Genomic DNA, 23,331 nt, shown 5'->3' on the forward strand with positions numbered 1-23,331 from the left:
TGGACATAAAGGTTCTGTTTATGCATCATCATGGCTAATGGTCACTTATAGCCTTATGAATTTGTCTCCCTCCCCATCTTTCTAAAGCCATCTAAGCTCTGGTGGTCATTCTACATTTCTGTTGGAGTATTTGTATAATGGCTTTTTCAGCCAAAATTATTTTGAAAGCAGATATCAATGTTAAAAATGAAAGGCATTAAAACAACAATTAAAAACAATACACAAAAGAACCAAACAACCATCACTTTACAGTAACAGGCTGCCTAACTTAGTTTAATTATCCATTGTGTAAAGTACCTCCATTTGTTTTGAACCTACTGATAAGAAAACAAGAGCGTTAGGAGAAAGGGTCCAGTCTTGCCTTCTCCTTGACATACGACTGGTTCACAACCTGAAAACCATGGCTTCTTCTAGGGTGGTTTGGGTGGTTTGTAAACTACATCACCCACCCACCTCTGCTGGGTTCAGACATCACAACGTTACTGTGCCCAATGACAGTAATTATGCTAACTAGATGGCTCGTGACCATCGTGTGTGGGGAGAGAAAATAAGGAACCCTGGTTTATTTTCCTTCCTTGGTTGTGTGAACCCACCCATGACGTTTTCTATGTGCAAAGGCCTCCCCACCCCCAATGCTGATGAGAAGAATTGAAAGACAACACGCATACAATCCCACCCCCACCCCCACCCCCACCCCCGCCGCTGCTGTGTGGGAATAATAATGTTGACCTACCTTACACGGAAGCTAAATCTTGGAAACACACCCAACAACGCCAAGTCTTACTTGGTGGGCATGTGCTGGGAGGGCTTGTGCTCATTGCGTGTGTGAAGGCATGTGTCCCGCTTTTCTCACTTTACACCAGCATAGCCCTGGCAAACGCAGTTGCTGCCCACACGTGTTCCCTTCCTTCCTTCCTTGCGGCGTGCGTTTTCTCTTTCCCTTGAAATCCCACCTCCTTTGAGAGAGGCTTCCCTGAAGCCGCCATGCAGGAGAACCTCCAAAGTGCTCTCCTCAGCTGCAGTGGCAGCTCCTCAGCCTTCACCAGTGAGGCGGCGCCGGGTCAGTAGAGCAAGGACTGCTCTGGGCCCGTCTTTGGCTGCCGGCTGTGGCAGGTGAGCGCTCCAGAGAGAGACAGCTGCGAAGGCCAGCCCAGCCCAGCCCAGCCCAGCCCTCCTGCTGCTGCTGCTGCTGCTGCTCCTCCTCCTCCCTCCCTCCTCCAGGCTGCGAGGAGTGGCGCTCCCTCCTCCGCCTCTGTGAGGCGGGCAGGCGGGCGGGCGGAAGGCTGGGCATGCATGTCACGTCCACCCTGTTTGTTTCTTGGGGAGGGGGAAGAGGGCTGGGAGCTCAGCAGTATGATAATGACTCTAGCGTCTGGCAGGAGAAAAGCCCCTGACTGCACCAGGGTGTCTGTAACACAGCTTCAAGGAGAATGAGGCAAGATGGCTGCTTGGTAGAGATGGAGGCTTGCTGGGGCTGAGGAGGGCTGGGGCAAAGCTTTTCTGGGGTTGGGGGGAGAGGGGAGCACGCCAGGAGGGAGAAGGGGAAGCCCGCCCGCCAGCAGAGTGGGAAGGTGCGGAAGAAAGGCTCAGCAAGGTAACTAATCTATTCCTTTCGCATATTTATGCCCAAAGAGCTTTTTAAAATGCATGCCCCCCCTTTCTCCTCCTCCTTTCTAAATGGAGGGTGGTCATTTAAATAGCGCACCACAGGCCTTGCAAATAAAAGCTCCCTCTTGCATCTCGTGTGATTGATTTTTGGCTTCCACTGCTTTTTAAAATTAGTTTTGATAGTGGTTCCCCTCCCCCTTTTCATTTCCCTTTTTGCAGGTGGAAATAAAGGACAATAAAGACACCAGTGTCCAGGCGCAAAGTGTTGGCAGTAGAGGTACCGTTTCTTGTCATTCTTTTAAAAAATGAACACTGAAGAGAATTTGGAGGGGGCAGTGTGACGCTTTTGTGTCGATGTTAAACGTTCTTAAAAAGCAGGGCTGTCTGATCCCTGAGGCTTTTGTGTCCTCTGCAGTTGCACGGATGTTTTGTTTTTCTGTATTTCTCTGGTTCTGAGGCACATCCCAAAAGGTGATCTTTCCCTTGGGCTTGTGATGGACAAGTGTGATCTGCATCCTCTTTCTCCCCTCCAGATTCCCTGTAGATCGGGTAAAATTAGCCAGATTCCCTGTATATTGGGTAAAAGAGACAAGGCTCTTTGAAGCAGGTGTGACATCATCCTGACGTAACCATGGTGACTGCCTTAACCTTTCTATGATGTGGCTTGATGGCCGCTTGCAAGCAGTAGCACAAAGCAGCAGCAGCTTTGGGTTCTGTAATTTTGGGGATACGTCAAAAGGCTCTGTGCAGTTTGGTCATTTGCCAGTTTGCTACATGGATCCGTTCAGAGAGAACGGCTTACTTTCTGTGCACTCCCAAAAGAGCCCTGTCTCATGGGCTGTTCGGGCTCTGAGAACAGGGATCCGTGGGGAAATCCCTGGGAGTCGGCAGTTACAGTGATGATGAAATATCAGGCTCAGCATAGCCACTCGTGGCTGGGTTTTCTTGGTAAATAGATGTGTGGGGAAGGGAAAACGTGCTGGAGAGGCTAATGTTTGTGGTCAGTCTCTAAGAATGCCATGTAGAAATTGCAACTGAAGATGGCAAGACTGCAGTCCTCCAAACAGTCCTCCAACAGATATGTAGGGTGTATCGCTGTCCAGCCAAGTCACGCCTGTTTTCCAGGGCTTGAGCCGGGCTGTCCTTACGCTTCCCTTACTGCACTAGCAAGACCAACTTTCCTAGCGGGAGGTTCGCCTGGATCTGTTCCGGGCACATAGGGTCAAATAATTTGGTGTTGATAGTTGGTGTTCATGGGAGCATTAGCAACCATGTTGGTCCACTGGGGGAACCCCCCCCCCAGAAAAAAAACCCTACATGGTAGGGCATTTTTAGCACCTAAAATAGTGAGCAAGCTTTTAAGTTCTTCAGAACTCTTCTTCGGGCAGGCTGCTAAACAAAATAGGGTTGAGGAGAAAAAGCTGGAAGTGATGGAAGTTTCTCTCCAAGCAACCATGAGCTGGAATGTAGGTGGAGTTCTGCAGACATAACCTGATCAGCCTGTTAAGATGCAAGACAGGTTGTTAGATGCACCCAGGGCTATTGGGACATAAAACCTGTATTGGTGCTTCTCACCCAACTATTTTTGAGAATATGAAATCTAGTATTTACTCAGTTCTGTCTTAAGTCCTACATGGAACATACAGATCTCTTGGGAGGCAGGGAATAAAACCTAAGTTGCAACATGGTAGTCTTTATTTTATCATAATGCTTCGGTGTTACAGTAGTTGAAAAGTCAATCGGAGCCAAATTAGGGAGAATTACTCCGGGAAGGGGGCAGCTAACCCCCAGACTAATGGCTCATCTTCAAGGGACAGAAAACAATGTTATTTCAATTTCAGGAGTTCTTTGCTCAGCCTTTCCCAATCTGGTGCCCTCCAGATGTTTTGGACTTCAACTCCCATTAGCCAAATCCAGCTTGACCAAAGATCAGGAATGCTGGACGTTCTCATCCAAAACATCTGGAAGGCCCCAGTTTGGGGAAGCCTGGTTCAATTATATTATTCCCAGATCTCCACCCCGCCCCTTTTTAAACATCTTGCCTGATGAAGAATTATGAACTCAAAAGGCTTCTCCCATTTTGTGACATTTCAGTTGGTTCAGATAAAGTATTGTCCTACTGCAGATCTTGAATATTAAAAATCTCCCATTGGGCAATCAAAGCGGCACCTGTTCAGAATGCAGGGATAATCCATCCATCCATCCATCCATCCATCCATCCATGTAAAATGCTTGAGGCTGGACCTCAGAATGTTCCATTTGGGTATTCTGGCACTTGTAAACTTAGTGAACTTGTGGGGGAGAGCTCAGGTTTTACTACTACTACTACTACTACTACTTCTTCTTCTTCTTCTTCTTCTTCTTCTTCTTCTTCTTCTTCTTCTTCTTCTTCTTCTTCTTCTTCTTCTTCTTCTTCTTCTTCTCTTTCTTTTTATTTAGCCTGTCTTTTTGTCCAAAAGGTCCGCCTGGCTTTTCAAGGTTCACTGAAACATATTAACAGTAACAACAGTTAACACTTCTATAGTGCAGTTCAGAAGTCAAAACTGCTTCAGATAGATGGATTGTTATGTCCATATTACAGTTTGGTCCCAGCTCCCAATTGGTGGCCCTTTTGCTGTACCAGCCTTTGTGTTGTTCTGTTCATGAAACTGTTTCCTGGGAACACAGTGTCCACTGTGATGTGAGCACTAACGTTGCATGATGTTGCGCTGTTCTAAGGGACCTCTAGCGCAATGCCGACAGCATGAGCTGGTGGAAGGGGTTTTCTGGGGAATCCTGCCATGCCAGTTAACGCTATGGGTGCTGCACTAGAGGTCCCTACTGCCCCTGGACTGGATTCTGGCACTTGCATCTTCCTACGTTTTTATGAAGCAGGTCACAATGGTCAGGAGTTGCAGGCGTGGGGATGGAGGGATCTCTGGCTGCACGCGTCTATTTAGTGATTTTGTGTCAAGGTTAATTTGTGTTAATTTTATACACAACTTGAGAGCTGATTAAAATGTTAACTTTCTGGAGTTATGGTAAATGTATTGTGTGAGTTGGTAACCCGTTGAATTGTCTGATGAAAGGAGATGGGGAAGATTTGGTTCTATTGGGTACTGATCTCTGTGCAAATGATGGAACTAAATCCCTCAAAATCTGGTTTTAATTCTGGAAATTATTCTGATCTACTGCACTAAGAATTTTTTTTTAGAAAAATAAAAATGGAAATGTTTTAAAAAATACTACAAAAGTTCAAGAATTGGATTAAAAACAAAACTAATTAACATACATATTATGCTATTGCTTGGCACACATTTTCAGTTGATCTGAAATACAATGAACAGTCTCCATTGGACAAATACTAGGAGTCCAGCTTGACTTATTCCTTCCCAGTGATGTTTATAAAAGGCCAACTCATTTACTAACACAGTCCAGGTAACATATATTGTTTCCCAATATGCATGCAAAATAGTACCTTCTCTTAGCAACCAATGGCCCACAAATGCTTCATTGAACTTTACTATGTCTTTTTACACTTTCTAAGCCTGCTCCTCCAAGATAAGCTCCTTTTGCGACAATTCTGCCATATGCACAGGGAATCCTTTACTCGGATCTTTCCAGACTAGAGTAGATCCTTCTCTTTTCTGGTGTATGATGCTTTGGCAAAGGGATGGGAGGTGGGCGGAGCCCAATAGCTTAATATTTTGTGTGGAAGGTGACTGGATGCCTTGTTACTGCCCTCTGCCTGATTTCCTGCACCTTTCTGTGAGGTCTTTAAAGTGGTTCCTTAGAAGATACCTCTTTCTTACATCTCAAATAGCAGTCCAGTACACCTTTTCAGGTGTCAGCTTCTGCATTGTTGCTGAATTAAGCTTCTTTCCCAGATCATCAACCTGAGAAATGGTATATCTGTGAAACAACAGCGGCACACAAATAAATCTGTATGTCTTTGTGTGTGTGTGTGTGTTGTGTTTGTGTGATGTTAAACTAGTTTTAATTGCTTGCAGCACCTGTGTAACTCCATTTGGTATGCAACAACTTGTGAACTAATATCAGGGTGGCTCCTGCAGGCCCTCCGTACTGCACTTTCTCAGGAAGCACAGACATTTAGAAGGCATGTTTGTGATACTTTTTATGCCAGCAGTGTTGAAAAAGTTGCAAGTTTGTAACTACAGTAGCTAGTCCGGATTTGAAAGGTTGCAGGGAGATCTTGGTTTCCCCATTCATGGAGGTCTAGACCCCCCCCCCCATGAGAGGTGTGGGAGTTAGTTTAACGAAGGGGAGAGAAAGAAATAGTGTGTTGACTGTGATTACTATGTGGATGTGAGAAGCAGTAACAATAGTGTCTTCCTACTCATTCATTTTGGCACTTAGAATTGAACAGGTAGCTTTTCCTTCCCACCCTTCTCTCTCTCCACCTCTCTTTCTCAAGCTCAAATTGATTTGGCTGAGTGGTCATATATGAAGTTGCCTTACACAATCTATCTCATATTGTCTATTCCAGGAGTAGGCCACTTGTGGCCCTTCAGGTGTTTTGGCCCACCAACTCCCATCAGGCCTCACCAGTATAGTCAGTGGTGAAAGAAATGGAAGTGGGTAGATCAAAACATCTGGAGAGCCACAAGTTGCCCACCCTGCTTTGCTCTGACTGGCAAAGGCTCTCTAAGGTCCCAGGTAGGGCTCTTTCCCAGTATTTGACCTGGATGAGATGCCAGGAATTGGACCTGGGACCTTACGCACACAAACCAGGTGCTCCTATATAAACCTCTGTTATGAACTGTTGTTCACAGACAGGGAACCAGTACAGGATGGAACTGTAATGCTGGTAGCAAAACTAAAAGTTGTATGCTCAGATGATGCTGTGAGGAGGGGAAGGAGGGTGTGGGTGCTTCAAGATCAAAGGCTTGCCTTCGTTGCAAAAAGCCATTAATTTTTCACTTCAGGGAGCTTTCCATCTTGCAATCCAGCTCAAAGCAAGCTATGTACATTACAGCAAGCAAGTAGTATTCTCTGGACAAGAAGAGCCAGCTATTAGATTTCTTCATCAAGGACAAGTAGAAGGGTGTGTGTGTGTGTGTGTGTGTAAGATACATCCCTACAGCCTATTAAATGGGTTCATGCATGCACTTTCATAGTTGGGTGCAATTCTGCTCAAGTGCAGAATATAAGGTTGGGCCCAGAAATCAGAAGCTAATCTGAGGACCAGTTTTCATTTGTTTTGTCAAAAACAAGTTGCAAGCATATCTTCTCAACCATCTGGGCAATGCCTGGTGGAGTTTTGGAAGCTTGAAAGCAAAAGAGAGAGGGAGAATATTCCCTTCCAGTGCTTTTTCCACAGAGGTCTGTGTTGGGTCTGTCAGGAACAGTTTATTTTATTTATTTATTTATTTATTACATTTTTATACTGCCCAATAGCCGAAGCTCTCTGGGTGGTTCACAAAAATTAAAACCATGAAGAGTACAGTAAAACAACCAACAATCTAAAAACACAAATACAAAATACAATATACAACTCCCGCATTTCTGCTGCCTCTCATTCTGGTTTGCCAAAGTCACAAATCTGTTCAAATCTGCAGCAGCACGTTGAACATAAATGTGTGTAGTCTTAGAGCACTGGGGCAACTGGGGAAGCACCCTTCCGCTCCGGCTAGTGTGGAGATGGGGCCTTCTGATGTAGTTGGCAGCTGAGACTCGCAACCGGTTCCTGCTGCCCACCTGCACGTGACTTTTAGGTTTACAAACATTGCAGGCCATGCGTACGCCTCCCTGTGAATGAGTCAACCCTGGCACAGTCCTAGAGCTTGCAGGCTGTGGGTGAGGAGCTAGAAGACAAGGGGGAGCAGCATTTCCCCCTTTCCTGGGTCCACTTCTTGGGATGATGATATTACCAACGCTTGTCTTGATCACGGCAGCCTTCTTTGCCTGGTTTGTTTAGCTGCTCTGGAGATAACGGAAGGCATCTGTGCAAGTGATTCTCCTGCAGGGTGATGAATGTGAGTCCCTTGCACAGTGGTGACCAGTGGAGGCTGCTCTGTCCCCCTGCCCCTTGTATGGGAACACTATTTACGCATAGCCTCTCTGTAAATTTATTTCCCCCTTTTTGCTGAAAAAGGAGTATGAGAGGTTGGGGGAACAGAGAGGCAGAGGAAAAGAAATGCTTTATACAAAAAGAAGCCAGGCCAGTTGTGGTGAGCAGAACTATCTAATAAATTGTGTCCCCTAGAGCAGAGGTTCCAACCCTTTCAGGCCCAAGGGCATGTTTGGAATTTGGCTGCTATTGGGTAGAGCATGGACCTTCGCAGGATGGCTGCTCCACCCTCTCTCTTTCCCTTCCTTAGTATCATCCATCCCAAACCATCTCTCTCTTTCTTTGTCAAGATCACCCCACAAACCTTTGCTCCCTCTTTCAGAATCACCCCCCCCCCACACACAAAAGAAACCCTCTTTATTTTTCTCTACACACAAGCACATAACTGATTCATCTACCATATTCATGCCCCTTCTTTGCCTTCCTCCCCACTTTGGCTAATTCACTGCCTTCCCCATCCCCCAAGCTTGACATTTAGGGTCCCTTTTACTTTTACAATTAAAAATAATAACTTTAGGCGGGCTGAGTGCACTGCAAAGCAAGGTCCTGGCCTTCAGCGACCCGCTGTCTTGATTCCATTTGAATGCCTCTGGGCTCATGTGGGGAAATTAAGAGGACAGGTGACTGGAGGCCGGCACAGCACCTGATAGTGTGTGCCTTGACACCCTATAGAATAAAGTCTTAACCCCACCCCCATATTCGTGGGTTCTTCAGGAGATGTCTGTGGGTGCAGTCGTGCCCATAACTGCCATGTTGGGGAAGATTAACCTCGAATCAACACGGAGGGGATGACTTGAATGGAAGGTGGGCCCAGCTGTATTTTACTTGCAGCCCCCCCCCCTCTCCAAAGCTTTAGCACGTTAGGAACAAGCTGCTGCTGCTGCTGCTGCTGCTGCTGCTGCTGCCACTCTCCCCCTCAGTGGGCCTTTTCCATAAGAGCTATTTTTAGCCTCCCATCTCCAGGCATTAATGGCGAAAAGAGTGACGGCATCCGTCTTGTGCGTGAGCAAGGTTCCCCGTGCAGCGTATGGTTGTTGCTGTGGCTTGTGGAGGAGTGGGGGTGGGTGGGGGGAATGGGAGGAGGCTTGGGAAAACAAGATTCAGGGTGTAGCTGGAAGCCTTTTTTCCCCATTTCAAGAATCCACCAGTATTCCCTGTGCCTCTAGCCTGTTAAATCCCTGATCAGCTGGGAGAATATATTTCTGCTTTAATAGACACAGCATGACTATTGAGAGAAGAATTCCAACTTATATTTCTTTGAGCTCCTTCAGCCACATGAAACCTTACAGCAGACGGAGTGCAGGTGGTTTGATTTTACAGCTGTTTTTATATTTTGGGGTGGTCTACGTGGTGCTCTCTTGTGGTGGTGGCAGCGGCTTTATCATGAGACAATATCAAGTGGTGCTCCTGTGTGGTGGGCCAATTTGCTCCTTGGGACACGATCCAGCAGAAAGTTCTGCACAAACTGCATTGAAATCGGAATTAACTGCACAAGATCATGATTGTGATACTTCAGTGTAACCTCAATTGCACAAGAGATCTTTTGAGTGGGTTATGTCTTATGTTAATTAGTGGGAGTGGGGAGATGCCATTTGAATTGTCTAGCTTGTGAACCAAAATGTTTTAGGTTGCTCTAGCAAGAGATGTAAAATTTCCAGAAATTTTGAAGCCATAGGAAAAAAACCATGTTTTTTCCATTCTTTGTTTTGGGAGGTGGGTGGGGGGAATGCAAGTTTTTGGAAAAATTGAAAAAAATGCAATATTAGCATTTTTACAGATTGAAAGTCACTTTGTTACTTTAGGAAGATAAAATGTAATTATGTACAAGTTGGTGTGGCATAAAATTATCACATTTGGTATATTTACAGTCAGGGCTGGTGCCAGACTATTTTGCACCTTAGGCAAGGTGAGCTACTTACACACACACACACACACACACACACACACACACCAAAAAATGCCAACTTTGATTTTTAAGAACGTATGTTTCCTGAAAAAAATAAGAAGCACAAAACTTGAAACTGCTAAATTTATTTTAAAGTGCAAGAAATAAGTCATGCCAATTATAGCAAACAAATTGGAAAGGAACATCTATGGGTCTAAAATGCATTATTTAATAGGAATATCACCTCCAAATCATCCCCCCAACTCACACACACACACACACTCAGCATCACTCACTCCAAACACACACACACATGAACACATGCATTCACTCAAAGACTCCATGCACCCCATTCACCCATACATTCTCTCTCTCTCTCTCTCTCTCTCTTCCGGGCGCGTTCCGGAAGTCCAAACGTGGAGCCGCCCCACCCCAGTGCCCCTGGCTTCGCTTCAACTGGGCGGATGTGGGGCGCCATCTCGCCCGCCCAGGCCCAGCTGAATCCTCGGGCCGGCTCACAGCCAACGCAAGTGAGTGCCCCTCTTAGCTTGGCGCTCTAGGCGGCCGCCTGAGTGGCCTCTATGGTAGCACCAGCCCTGTTTACAGTGTATTTAAAGAATTATTACAAATTGAATTTGCTTTTTAAAATGTTTACTTTTTTGTAACAAATGGAGCTACAAGGAACCTCTTTGGTTCTGCCAGTTTTTGAGGAGCCGGCAAAAAACAATTTAAAAAAATAAACAAAAGAAACTGTCAACATTAGTAACAAAGAAAATTATTTATGTCTTGCATGTGAGAGTTGTAGTTTCAGTTTGCGACCTAGGACCTGCTTGTCCTCAGTGCACAGAAATTGTAATAATCTGATACTGTACATAATTCTTAGAAATTATTTGGAGAAGTAAATATATGAGCACCTTGTCTTAAACATTTTATTCATCATGCTATAATAAAACATTCCATAATCCATTTTTCTTCATTTATTTCAATTTTTCAGAAAACAAAAAAGCCTTTGGAAAAAAAACAGAAAAAAACTATTCCCCCCCCCAATTTTTTTTCTGTTCCCCCCCCCCCCAGGCCTTCACATCTCTAGATCCAGCCCTTTATTAGAGATTCAACATATTTTGAATACATGTCAACTAAAATGTGGAATAGGTATCTACAAAGGTGCCTAGCACAAAAATTTCCACACCTATTTGTCTGAAATTTGCCAGGCTTCATCTCTTCATACAGGTCTACCGTGCCTACAAATTTCATTCAATTTTGTCAAACAGCAAGAATGTTATAGTTGTTTGTTGATTTCTAGCAATAGCCAATGCATAAAGATTCAGATTTCACGGTGCTGTTGATGGGTGTGAGCCAAAGACAGGACATGTATTGAAAGATCAGCATTAGCTTCCTGCAGGTTTCTGAGCACAATCCAAAGTACTGGTGATGACCTTTTAAAGCAGGCCTGGGGTTATACTCATCCCCTAATATGAGCTCCAGTGTGCATTGGCCTTGTTTGAGGCCCAAGTGGAAGGCAGAAGGGGCAGGGCATTCTCAAGAGTGGCCCCCCAATCCTATGGAATTCCATCCCCAGGGAACTTGTCAGGCCTGTTCTTTAAGGAGGATAATAGACACCTCTGCATTCCAGAAGGTGGGGGTGGGGAAATACCCCTTAAAATACTTGGACACAGCAGAAGTTTTCATAGTATAATATATATATTTTACCTGGGGTGGATGTTTCTAAGTTGCTTTACACTGTTTTTTTGGCTGCTCTTCTGCCTGATTTATATTATGGTTTTTTGTTGCTGTCTTTAGATTTTGGTATTGTTTACTTGATTTTATTTAAGCATTTTAAAAACTATTTTGCCCCTCCCAAAAATGGAGTTGCTCCTAGTGGTTTGCGTAATAGCCACACTGGGCCATGGGTAAAACATCCAAAATCCAGGGAAAAAATCCAAAATCCACAGTGAGGCAATACTTTTATTAGGGCCAACCAAAATGCCACTAAAGAGTTAAGCAAGATTTTGAGCTCTCCAGAAACTCTTCATCAGGCTGCATAGATACAAGAGGCAAGGGGCAGGGGGAAGGAACAGAAAGGTTCAAAGATTAGGCCAGACCTTGCTGCCACGAAGTCTGCAGCAGAAGCTCAGTTCCAAAATGGTGATAAAACAGTGACTCAAGTCCCTGATAGGTGTTGCAGGTACCAGAGAACACAAGGTGCTCTGGGACAAAGAAGCAATGGCTGAGCTCCTTTTCTGAACACATAAAGGCCATCTGTTACTTAGATCTGCTTCAGGCTCTGGCTGGGACACACCGTTTCCTGAGCAGGCAGAGAGCTGAAATAAAGAGAAACATGACATCTTTATATTAGTAAAGCCGGAGAATAAATTTAGGTGGTGGACTTGGTAAAACACAACTTTGGTATGAATTTGTTTAAGGGATGTGTCCTCTTGGCTGTGTTTGGACAATACAATAGTCAACCCTGGGTTACTAGTCATCCATTAAGTGGACTATTAACCCAGGGTTGACTATTACTCTCTCACACACTCACACACACCCTGCTCCCCACTCCCCACTGAATGGCGCATCGCTGGTTCCCACTTTCCATACTGGGATGCTGCGGAGAAAGACGCAGGAGAGCTGCTTTCGCTGTCGCCGTCCCCCCCTTTAACGCAAAGAACGTTCTTTGTCATTCTCTGCGTGTGGCCTCCTCTGCCATGCATGTTTTCCCCATCGGTGGGTATTTATTTATTTATTTATTACATTTTTATACCGCCCAATAGCCGAAGCTCTCTGGGCAGCTCTCTGGGTGCTTCAGCTCTTCTGACAGCGTCCTTCCTCTTGCGCCCCATGCCCACAAATGGCGAAAGGAGGGCGTGGTGGAGGCAGACGCTCCGTCAGGAGAGTGTCTGCCTCTGCCATGCCCTTCTTCGCCATTTGTACATCACAGAATGGCGTGAAGGGGAGAGTCTTCTCTCTCCTTTGTGCCATCCTGAGATGCACAAATGACGAACGTCGAGCAGGATGCAGGTGGACCTCTCCTCCTGCACCCCCACATTTGCTGCAAAATGCTGGAGAATGGGGATGGGGGAGGCTTGTGAACAGCAGGAGACCCTCGCGTGCCCCATCCCCATTCTCCAGCACTTTCCAGTGAACAATGGTGGGGCGCAGGAGGACACTCTCAGCAGAACGATATCTCCCACAGTTTGATGTTACGTGTCAACCCATGGGAGACATCCTTTACCCACTGGCAATCCATTTGGATATCAGCTCGAGGGGATGGAAGGAGTTCCTTCCATCCCCTCGAGCCGATATCCAGTGGGATAGCAGCACAAAGGGGTGGGGCGCCGTCATTGGCAGTGCCCCACCCACGCATGGCATGTGCCCATCCTGGAAATCTCCTGGGGAGCTGACAATCGTGTCTCCCTGCCAAGGGATGGCACAATCGGTGGCTTCCCACACGCTTCCTAGGATGGGATTATTTCACCTGCCTGTAGAGCCCCACTGGGCAAGAGCAGCAGAGGGTTCTGTCGCTCCTGCCCCTTGTCTCTGTAGGCATGGGAAATAATCAATGGAGCCTGGCACACAACACAACAAACTGCCCAGAGAGCTTTGGCTATGGGGTGGTATATATATGCAATAAACAAATAATAACTCAATAATCAATGGTTGCTCAGATAGTACACTCTGCACACTGCTAATTATTGGGGTTATTTCTCCAAAATAACCAACCATGGTGTGGAAAAGGCTCAACAGACGACACAATAGTCAACAGTTGATTATTTAAGCAAAGGTTAACTGTTTCATCAACTGTTGCCTATTGTGTTGTCTGAACCCAGTCCTTGTATCACTGAAAGGGTTGCTAAGTTTTTACGATCTGAACACAAATTAGGGGGGAAATGTTATCCCCCTGAGAGAAGGAGTTCTACAAAACTGTATTTTGCTTTATTATTACTTTTTAATTAACTTTTACATGCCTTACATTAACTTTGCTGATCTGTGACTGTAATAAATGAAATGATGAGGTTAAAAGATCAATTGAAACCAAATCGTGTAAGAATACATAGTGGTTGAAAGGTATGCAACTCTAGGAATGTAAAGTGCTTCTTCAGGTGGTAAAAAATCATATTCCTCTGGTGGTAGATTTTAAATGGCTAACTGCAGTATTTTTCAACACACGTAAAATCCAACGATAGCCACAGTGGTCCATGAGTAAAACTTCCGAAATCTAAGGGTGGTGGGAGGAATCCAAAACTCCACCGTTAGGCAATACCTTTATTAGGACCAGCAGCCAACCTGTCTCAAAGTGGTTCTTCTTTTAGTCATTCCAGGTATTAGAGCAACACAGGCTTGTATGGAGCCTTTTAACAGCTGCTGGACAGTTTTTGTCTATGAAATGGGGAAGTGCACGGGTGCCAGGAGAGCTGGAAGGACCAGTGAAATTTTGGGACACAATTGTCTGCTTTGCATGGACTTGAAATAGCAGGGAGACACTTTTGCCAGGTGTTGCTCCTGTGCTGCTCGGAGTGTGTGAAGTGCGCATGTGTAGATGTTTGTTAATAAAGAGTAAGGACATCAGATTAGGAAATAACCGTTTGATATAATGAGGAGACATTTCTGATCTTTGGGGGATGTCGGAAATCAAAATTGCGTCATTCAAGACCATATGCTTTTTTAAAAATTTAAGATACTTCTTAAAAACATCTGGTAATCTGGCATTGCCACTCTTCCAAAAGTTGACGTAACCATGGAGAGCCCTTTCCTTGATTATCTATTATTAGCCATTCCTCTCTCCCACCCCCTGAAAAGGACTCCAAAGTAGTGCTGAAAAGCTAGTTCAGAAGCCTGCAGTGTTTCTGCTGTGGGAGGCAGCTGGGCTCGATGTCACGAGGGCTCTTTCCAAGGCTTTTCAGCCCCTTGGAACCCGCTGCATCAAGTTCTGACTCCAACAGCTGCTGGAAGGAGTTGGGAAAGCTCAGAGGGTTGCCGCCAGTTGGCGTTCCCCTGGACACACTTGCTTCTGCTATGCACTACGCGAATATGATGATGGGGGGTTCAAGTTACAGTTTGGGCACCAGCATGAATGGCCGTGTTCTTGAGAAGATCCCTCCTTTCCCCAGCAGCTCTGAGGTTGTTTTTTTTTTTACATTGTGGTTTTACTTTGTATTGTGCACACAGTCCTCTGGATGGCAATTTGCAGTAAGATATATCAGCAAACCTCCTCAGCCTGTAGCGCTGAGCCCCATCTACTCTCCGAGTTCTTGGCAGAAAGCCTTCTTGGACATTCGGTGGCTTGCTTTGGAGGCCTCTCTTGGCTGTTCCTGGAGGTAATACATAGCCATCATGACAAGTTGCCATTGATAAACTCCCTTCTCCTCGATGAATAACCCCAATCCCGCTTTAAAGTTATGTAAACTAGTAGCCAGCATAACATCTTGTAACAACAAAATTCCGTAAGCCAATTATGCATTATATGAAGAACGGCTTTCTTTTGTCTGTTGTGACTCACTCACTTTTCAACCAACTTTATTCGATAACCTTGAGTTCCAGTATTCTGAGAGAGTGAGAAAAACTCCTCTGTCCACATTGTCTATACGATATGTAAGTCTATAAACTTCTTACGGTTTACTTCCTTAGCTACCTGGAGCATGTGGTGCTGGCAGGGAGAATCATAGAATCATAGAATCATAGAATAGCAGAGTTGGAAGGGGCCTACAAGGCCATCGAGTCCAACCCCCTGCTCAATGCAGGAATCCACCCTAAAGCATCCCTGACAGATGGTTGTCCAGCTGCCTCTTGAATGCCTCTAGTGTGGGAGAGCCCACCACCTCCCTAGGTAGCTGATTCCATTGTCGTACTACTCTAACAGTCAGGAAGTTTTTCCTGATGTCCAGCCGGAATCTGGCTTCCTGTAACTTGAGCCCGTTATTCCGTGTCCTGCACTCTGGGAGGATCGAGAAGAGATCCTGGCCCTCCTCTGTGTGACAACCTTTTAAGTATTGGAAGAGTGCTATCATGTCTCCCCTCCATCTTCTCTTCTCCAGGCTAAACATGCCCAGTTCTTTCATGCAATTGGCTTCATGCTTCATGCAATTGGCTGGATGCACATGGTAGGTAGCTTCCAAGCATTCTTTGGGGGAGCATCGGCATGTGAAGGTGTTTTTCAGGGGCCTCCAGCTGCTGTGCTGCTGCCACCTGGAGATGTTGGGAACACTAGATGTGACGTGCAGCCACCTGCCTGTTTCCCTCTGCTCTGCTTTTCAAGTACATAAATGAAAGGTGCCCCTGGGGTGTTACACTTGGGACAAGAAGCACTGCCAAGGAGCTTGCCTCTCTGCCCCCCCCCCGAGTGTTAAAACTGCTGGGGAGGGGGAAAGATTTTGGGTGGAGAAACAGCTGGAAGGGGCCGGCTAAGCAGCCCTCCTTTTCTGCTGCTCTTCCACTCCCAATTGAGGCTTCTTTTTCATTAAAATAAAATAACATGTTATTGTATTGTATTTTAAACTGTCATACACATCTGCCATGTACTGTCTAATTTGGCTCTGAATCTGTAACATTAAACATGCAGGGCTCTGGCACTGCTGTGCCTGTCATACTCTTTACAGATTGTTTCCTGGTTGCTATGGTATATAGGAGCCACCTTAAAAAAAACATTTCCTCTTTTATGCACACTAGCAAAAAATGCCAAACAGATTATACAAAGTAAAAAACAAATCACACAAGTTCCACAGGATTTCACTTTTCTTGGTACAGAGTTTGAACTGTTAGCGTGCACAGTCTCAGTGCACAATCCCCGTGGCCCTGCCCTGGGACAAGCAGGAAACTCAAAGGTGAGTTTGGCTGTGTTTCCTGCCGATGTAGACAGCTTTAAAACAGTTGGTCTCCTTGATTCTCACCCATTTCAGATTGACATCATGGAACCTCCACTATGGTCTGGCTTCCTCTGGGCACGCCTGCAGCCCTCTTCCAGAAAAGACACCAAGGGGCTTTAAGCACTTGCCAGTTGCTTGTGCTGTTCTGAATTTCCCAAGCTTTCTTTGAAAAGCATCCAGAGCAGATTAGCAACAGATGCCCTAAAAGATCATCCCCATGCTTTAGTGGTGGCAAATGGAACAGTCCATCAAGGCTCCGCGTTCCCATGATTGTGTTCTGTCTCCTTGGTTATCCGCAAAACTGCCTTTTGATACTTGTGGCGTTCTTAGATTGCATTTTTGCCCAAAGATTAAGAGGGATCTTTTAGTAGCTGAGAATACCGGGGGGGGGGGGGGCACAGCAGGGCCAGCAAAGCAAAATGCACAATTAGGGATGTTCATCAGCCTTAGAAATAGACTTGCCATATGAGGCATGTTGCTGCTTTCTTTTGAATAAAATGAAGAAGCTAGGAACAAAACAAAACAAAACAAAAATTGAAAGAAAGCAAAGGATGGCAATGAAGGGCGAGGGTCCAGGGACATTACGTGCCTCAGGATGATGGTCATGGCATGAACGACGGCGTGCATTTTGTCAGCATCATTGTCGTTTTGTGCTGAATACAAATTGTCTAGCTAGATAAATCCACAAAGGTACTAGCTGACAAAATATTATCCTGGCCCCCACGTACTGTTTTAGCCATGAGTGGTTTACAAGTACCAAGTCACATAAAGAGCAGGGCTTGAATGCCTACTAGCCATGAAGTTGGGCCAATCACTGTCAGTTCAACCTACTTCACAGGGCTGTTGTGAAGATAAAATGCAGAAAAGGGCAACAAAAAGGATTAAGGGGCTTGGGCATCTCTCCTATGAGGGAAGGTTACAAGAGCTGGGATTGTTTAGCTTGGAAAAAAGGAGGCTGAGGGGAGACATGATAGAGGTGGACAAAATTATGCATGATGTGGAGGATGTGGATACCATGTGGATCCACATAGAGAATGTGGATAACATTTTTCTCCCTCTCTCAAAATACTAGAACCTGGGGTCATCCCATGAAGCTGATTGGTGGGAGATCCAGGACAAATAAAAGGAAGTACTTCTTCACAGCACACAGTGAAATTATGGAACTCACTACCACAAGATGTAGTGATGGCCACCAATTTGGATGGCTTTAAAAGGTAAATTCCTAAAGGAGAAGGCTCTCAATGGCTCCTAGCCCTGTTGGCTATGTGGTACCTCTGGTACCAGAGGCAGTAAACCTATATGCACCAGTTGTTGGGGAACATGGGCAGGTGGATGCCATTGCATCCATGTCCTACTTGAGGGTCCCTGGTCGACAGCGGGTTGGCCACTTTGTGAACAGAGTGCTGGACTAGATGGACTCGTGATCTGAACTAGCATGGCTCTTCTTAAGTTCTTATGACTGTTCCTCCTTTGTCTCCTTAATGGATTTTTGTGCCCCCCCCCAAAAAAAAAACACCTTTGGAAAAAGTGGGTGAGAAGACATGGGAGAATTACAAGTCTGGGACCCTACCCCACCCCATGAAATTCTGTGAATAAGGCAGGCCATCGCATGAGAAAAGCCTCATCTGGAAGCATCCTAATACCCACATCACAACAGCGTTAGGGTCTCTATGTCACATATTTTAATAATGCATCACTCATAAATCCCAAGAAAGTATAAGCAGATCATATTAAACTTCTCAGCATGATTTTGTCTCCTATGTAAGGAGCTTTTCTTGTGCTGCCAAAGTTGTGTGACAATCTGTGGCTCCATGTGGGCTGCTGTACTTCCCACTTTTCTCACTAAACCTTACATCAGGCCTGTAAGGTAAGAAGGAAAGATTATCCCCCAGTTACAGAGAAGGAGTGGTAGTGGTGAGCCAGTGAAAGAGCGCTTGACCCAAATGACTGAGTTCAGATGGGACAGAGGGAGATTTGAACTAGTGGGCCATGTTCACAACTCAGAAGATTGAGCTCTATGCTGGATAGTATAGAGTCATTTGTGCTAATTTGCTGCTAGATCATTACCAATACTAGTTACTTGATCATACGATATATGTGATGAGGCATATAGGGGTGTTATATATGCGGCATTTTCGCTTGCACCTCTGGAGGAAAAATTCTGTGTATGAGTGTGTGTGTGTGTGGGGGGTCAGTTTGCAGGATTAACTACTAAGAATTGCAGTTCTATGTTAAAGGAAATTTATCTTAGGTCCTTTTTACACATTCAGAATTTAATGGGGGAGTTTTTCCTGGAATGTAACATTTCATGATGAGGGCGAAATGTTTGACTGTTCTGTGCCCATGATGTTAGAGAGAATGGCTGAGGCTAGTTGTCTCCATGACATGCTGGTTTTCTGTGTGCAGGGTGTTTTTTGGATGCATGGGGGGAGGGGAAGCATCCAAAGAACAACCTCTGACCTTCAACCCCATAGTAGTGCTTTTCCACTTGGTTTTATATATTTGGTAAAGTGGCCCTCATTTTTCTTGTAAGTAATGTTAACAGCTTTTTCTACGCTGCCAGAGTGGGAGTTGTGAACCAGCGCTTGGATTAAAATGATGCTCAGTGAACCAGCCCAGAAAACCACAAGCTTGGGGCCTGGATTGAAATCATGCCATCTTTCGTGCACAAGGATGGACTCAAAGGTCTCGTTCCTTTTGGAAGGCTGAGGTGCATGGTGGCTTGTTCCTTGGCCTTCACTGACCTCCAAAGTATCTTCTTGTGGTTACACAGTTTCCTCCCTGCCTGCCCCCCTGCCCATGTCAGGGTTGTAATGCATAACAGGACTTTGCTTGGTTCTCCATGGCTGGTCAGCCAGTGCCACCAGAAAGTGATGTGCCCACTCTTCCTCCTGGGCTTAGCTTGTCTCTCTTGTCAGGTGTAAAAATGTATTTGTATTTGGCCATAACAAAGGAGAAGTGAAAATATCACCTGTTTACATTCCAAAACGCATAACAGAATAAGTTAAATAAGATAGAGCAAATTAATGACATTCTTTTCCAACCCTCCCCCTCCCTAAAAGGCGATGGTGGCAGAATTACAGGCTTAGGTGGTGATGTGGGGCTGGGGCTGGCCAGTGCCTGGACGTTCATCATTTGATGACCACAGTGATGAGCTGAATGTGTACTGGCCCTTGCAGGTAGTAGAGGGTTGTCTCTCCCCCCCCCCCACTTTTTCAATATAGCCAGTTCCACCGTTCAGTTGTGTCTTATCCGGAGAATAATAATCCAGTGATATCCACACATGTGTGAACAAGATGAAGGGATTGTCTTCTGTTTAACAATCTTATTCGCTTTGCGCTCCAGGGAGATCCTTCTGGATGGACAAGTGGCTGAAAAGAGTGCTCTTTGGTTATAGCCCATTCAAACTGTGGGGAGTAGTAAGACTGGCTTGTGTGTCCACAGATGCATCAGCCTCACATTGCCTTGCTGCTGATCTGTTTGGTTTGTCTTTTGCATTTCAGTGGGGCATGGTGGATTGTGCCCCAAATGGTTAACTGACACAGTACTGAGTTTGCCTCCTGTCTGCAATCCTCTCATTGGCTTCTTTCCATTTGCCTCCCCAGGCTCCTGCTTGCTGCTTGTCGGAGTGTAATATCAGAACCGGCTGGTGCAGTCCTGGCCCATTATAATGTTTAATTTCCCTTTGTTTTCTTTTGGGGAGTTGGCAGGAATGCTCTTTGGCTCTTTAAAGACTCAGAACCTGCTGAGACAGCTCCAATCTCTCTCTCTCTCTCTCTCTCTCTCTCTCTCTCTCTCTCTCTCTCTCTCTCTCTCTCTCTGCTCCATGATCCAGTATTTGCATTTGCCATAAAATAAACAAATAAATAAGTGAGCTATTAACAGACTTGGTTCAGCCTCAGAGCTGCAGTTCCAAGGTTGCTCCTGATTATAACCATGTGGAGAAGGAGGAACTGTTTCAAGGCTAAAATCCAAACACTTTTGCATATTACACAAACCAAGTCCCTCCAAAGATTTGTGTGAAAGTGTATGGGCTATTTCTTAAAATATATTTTTGCAACACTGGCACTTAAACTGGAGACAGTAAATTTTTTGCAGAAGATTTCACAGAGGGATCTCGGATCAGTGTGTATAGAGTTGTCCCACTTTTGCCTCAATTAAACAGGTTTTGCATGTGTGTGATGTTTCATAAACCCATTTGACTACAGGCGGTAGTGCGACAAAATCAGTGTGGGTGGATATACCATGGGAAGTGAAGCCTTTGTCTCACACAACTATTGACTTTCCTAAAACCTGTGCTTGCTTCCAGTCTTATACCAATGACTGGTCAAAACCACTTTCCACTAACTTGTGAAGGGTTCCATTATTATTATGAATAATAATATTAATAACTGCTGCTGTTCAATGTTTAATGATAGAGCACATCTGAAGGGTCCAAACTATGTCATGTGTATCCTCTCAGTCATTTTTCCAGTTAGGTCAATTTTATGTGCCCCATATTGCAACTGAGGTTGAAAAATTAGTGGCATGTGAAAGGCTATCACTACCATGATGGGTTTCAGGATAGGAAAGAATGTGGATGGTTACTTGTGAATGACAAACTGAACATCTTCATCAACAACAACAACGTTATCATTAATGTTGTTAATGATTAACAGAGTGGATTTCAAGTGTTCAGTGAGTCACACGTGCGTGCACACACGCACACACACACCCTTTATAAGTAGCCTTGTAAGGTAGGCAGGGTGGATTTGATCACAATTTAAATCACTACTCAGAAAGACTTGATTTAATCATGTGACTCTCCCCCCCCCCCCCCACAAAAAGTCCACTCTTCCTCTCTATATTTTACACAACTCAGAGTTACCAAAGACTTATTCTTGCTGGTATAATCTTAATATTTACAACCAGATGAAGGTTTCATTTTTAGAATAGCAACTTTTCAGATTAGTTTTACAGTTATATCAAAAATACTGATTTGGTTATACTATTAGAAATACATCATAGATAGATAATTATGAAATTATTGCGAGGTGAACTATCTCCAGTTTAATAGGTTAATCATTCATGTTTGGACAACTTTTCTGCTGTATTTTTTTGGAAGGAGAAAAATAATGTTACAGAACCCTCTGGAAGAGCATGACATTGTGAATGGATTAATGGAATTCTTTTACCAAAAAATTTAAACAGCCTCATGCTACATAATTGAAAACTAATCCTTATTTCATGATGAATAACCTTTGGACTATAATGTATCTTAAATAGAAAACGATCTTTAGATAGATTTTTCCTCAAAAAGCATTTTATTAAAAAAATCCAATTTAAATAAAAAAAATCCAATTTAAATTTAAAAAATCCGATTTTTTTATTATTTTTTTAAAAAAATCATTGATTTTTATCCACCCTGAAGGTAGGTCAATATTATTATTGTCCTCATATCGCACAAGGGAGTGAGTGGGGTCTGAGGTTGAAAGGGAGAGTGGCTTGCCTAAGTCCGCCCAGGGAACATGGCTGGGAGGAGGCTTCCCAGCTCAATGTGTGAGTTTTCTGTAGCATCCAATCCCTGATCCTGGGAGTGGCTGGTTGGCTAAGCTCTGTCCAACAACTAGTTTGCTGTATAGGTTTGTCTGTATGTTTTAATGGAAGTTTAAGAATCCAGGCCGGCTGATACATTAAACAGTGGCATGCCTAAAATCTGGGCAGTACCTGGACAGGCTGTCTGGAACCCTACTGGGGATGGGGTTCCCCACTCCTGTAAAGCAAGGGCGGTAGGTTCAGGTGTGTACTGTTGAGAGCTGCAGATATCCCTGGCCATAGAAACAAGCCCAGAAAATGGTTAGGTCAAAAATTGCATGAAATGCTTCCCTCCCTCCCACAACAGAACATCTAAAGCACAACTGTGTGTCCCTCTCTGCTCATGTGTCAGGCACAGGCCGCAGAATCCATTCAGTTTCCAGAACCTCCTGGAATCCATGTGTATTTCACTGAGCTTGCTAATAAATGAGCCATTTCAGTTGGCTACATTCTCTTTTTCGATCCTGAATTCTTAGATCCTGAGAATCTAAGCTTATTTTGCAAAATGCAACTTTGCATATCTAAAATCTAGACTGCAAAGGGATGGGTAAGGTCTATATATTAAGTAACTGAAGTCATATGGGCAGCCTGCTGAGTTTTCTTTCAATTTTTCCATGTGCAGTCATATTTAACATGGTGGCTATGATACTAAGCTACAAATTGGGAAGTGTTCAGTTCAAATCTCACCTTTGCTATGTACATAGTAGGTCCCCTTAGTCAAACCACTCTCTCTCAGCCTCAATGCTCCTATCTACAATATGGGGGATAATAATATTGACTTATGTTAGGGGGGTGCTTGTTAGAATTTCAACTAAATAATTCATATGAACCATTTTTTTATCACTTGTGTACTTCTATCATTAACTGACAATTTGCTTCTACAAGATATGGTGAAGGCCAACAACTTAGTTTTGAAATGGAAACCACAAAGAAATGGTGGTTCAATTGCTTAATGAGGATGGCAGATTGATAACAGATGACAAAGAAAAGGCTGAAGTGCTCAATTTCTACTTTGCCTCAGTCTTCTCCCAAAAGCGGGTCTATGACCCCCCTAGAAGAAGTGAAGCAGAAGCTGAGGGGGAAGGATTACAGTTTGAGATTGATAAACAAATGGTCAAAGAACACCTAATTTCCTTGAATGAGTTCAAATCTCCAGGGCCCGATGAACTGCATCCTAGAGTAATGAAGGAGCTAGCGGAAGAACTCTCAGAACCTTTGTCTATTATCTTTGCAAAATCATGGAAGACGGGTGAGGTGCCGGACGACTGGAGGAGGGCTAATGTTGTCCCTATCTTCAAAAAGGAGGAACCTGGGAACTACAGACCAGTCAGTCTGAC

At 44.6% G+C, this 23,331-nt stretch overlaps 1 protein-coding gene across 1 annotated transcript in view; it reads left to right on the forward strand.

The window, feature by feature from the left end:
• The first annotated feature begins 1,519 nt into the window (after positions 1–1,519).
• TET3 (tet methylcytosine dioxygenase 3) overlaps positions 1,520–23,331 on the forward strand; it is a 75,159-nt gene continuing 53,347 nt past the window's right edge. The window contains exons 1-2 of the mRNA XM_063138824.1: positions 1,520–1,594; positions 1,828–1,885. The gene's annotated coding sequence lies outside the window, so the exon portion shown is untranslated. The remainder of the gene's footprint in view (positions 1,595–1,827; positions 1,886–23,331) is intronic.

This window comes from Elgaria multicarinata, chromosome 12 (assembly GCF_023053635.1).
Source record: "Elgaria multicarinata webbii isolate HBS135686 ecotype San Diego chromosome 12, rElgMul1.1.pri, whole genome shotgun sequence".
Lineage (NCBI taxonomy): Eukaryota > Metazoa > Chordata > Lepidosauria > Squamata > Anguidae > Elgaria > Elgaria multicarinata.